Source organism: Calidris pugnax, unplaced genomic scaffold (assembly GCF_001431845.1).
Source record: "Calidris pugnax isolate Ruff unplaced genomic scaffold, ASM143184v1 scaffold17, whole genome shotgun sequence".
Lineage (NCBI taxonomy): Eukaryota > Metazoa > Chordata > Aves > Charadriiformes > Scolopacidae > Calidris > Calidris pugnax.
The window spans coordinates 3,998,614-3,999,883 of NW_015090794.1; the positions used below are offsets into that span (position 1 = coordinate 3,998,614).

General features: G+C 47.6%; 1 protein-coding gene and 1 long non-coding RNA gene across 9 annotated transcripts in view; one reads left to right on the forward strand and one right to left on the reverse strand.

The window, feature by feature from the left end:
- TNRC6A (trinucleotide repeat containing 6A) overlaps nucleotides 1-741 on the forward strand; it is a 53,892-nt gene extending 53,151 nt beyond the window's left edge. For all 8 annotated transcript variants that reach the window (XM_014936392.1, XM_014936393.1, XM_014936395.1 and 5 more), the window contains one exon: nucleotides 1-741. This exon is cut by the window's left edge and continues 2,097 nt beyond it. The gene's annotated coding sequence lies outside the window, so the exon portion shown is untranslated.
- On the reverse strand, nucleotides 249-1,209 carry LOC106884796. The gene is made up of 2 exons (XR_001411290.1): nucleotides 1,057-1,209; nucleotides 249-848 (listed from the first exon to the last, which is right to left on the reverse strand). It is a non-coding gene; the product is annotated as an uncharacterized LOC106884796 (long non-coding RNA).
- Between the last annotated feature and the right edge of the window lie 61 nt (nucleotides 1,210-1,270).

Here is a 1,270-nt window from a genome sequence, read left to right on the forward strand (position 1 = left end):
CTTTTAGCAAACTGATTTTTTTATGAACAGATCTGCATTTTATTCTAGCAAAAATCTCCCTCAACGTGCCCACTATGAGATGAGAATATAAGTGTAGAAAACTGCAGCTTGCTTTTTCCTTTTCTATTCGAGCACCTTTGGGATCCCGTTGCCCTCATCCTCCGTAGACTTCAAAGGCCCCATTTTCAAACGACCCCACCATTTGTGCCCAGCTAGAGATGCTCAAGAGGACACTTGCAAATAAGGAGAGCATTTTGGAAAATAAACTTTAATGCTTAAAACGTACTGGTGTTTAAATTTATACCTCATTTACATTAATCATGATGAACAATGCAGCAGCGCTTAATTTGTATTTTCACTTTTCACAGTGGCTTAGCTTGTTCTGAAATGGCTATAGGGCAGACCATATATGTACATAGTATGATGTGACTTCAACAAATCTGTTAGACTTTATTTTCAAATTGCCGGATGTAAGTCATTAACTCTGTTGGATGCCAGCATTGTGTGTTACTAGACACTTATCTGTAACTACTTACTATGAAATACGCTGTCCCAAGCCAAAGCTGGCTTCTGAAGTCTGGTCCGAAGCAGTGGTGAAAAACGTTGGCAGAAACTCTTTCAGGACTCTGCCTCGAGTGGAACTGACATCACACCTGCGTTGATTGTATTGTCAAAGTGTTTGAAATTCCTTCACTGAGCTTGTTACGTGGAAATAAAATGTGGTTGGTTTTAAAAGCTGAACCTCGGTGCCCGTGTGTTGCTCTGCCTGGCCTTCAGGCCGTCCAGCTCCTCTCGAGGTTGACCAGCTCCATCCCCTCGCAGTAGGAGTGAGGCCGTCGGGCTTTGTGCTGGGGGGGGAGAGGAATGTTGTCCTGTGCTCCAAGTGGAGCTGATGCTTCCCACCACTTCCCTTGGAGCCTCCCACCCGTATCCCCCTCCCCACGATGGAGCAAGAAGGGGCACCAGCTCCCCCTGAGCTCCGGGGAGGGAGCACAGGCTCCTTTAACCCTCCTTCCCAACCAACCCAAAGCCCCTTCCACAGTGCCCTGAGCTCACCGGTCGCTGCTTTGAAAGCTGGTGGAGGAGGGGAAAAGGTGTCCACTGGATGGGCTCCATGGGCCAACTGGACACTGAGATATCACTGGCTTTTCCCGAGTCCACCATGGGGTCATTCATGCTGCTGGAACTCGTGTCCCAGTCGTAATGGAAACTGGGAAGAAAAGTAATCAGTAGTTAAAAGAAGGGGGGGAGGAGGGAGTAAAAGTTGAGG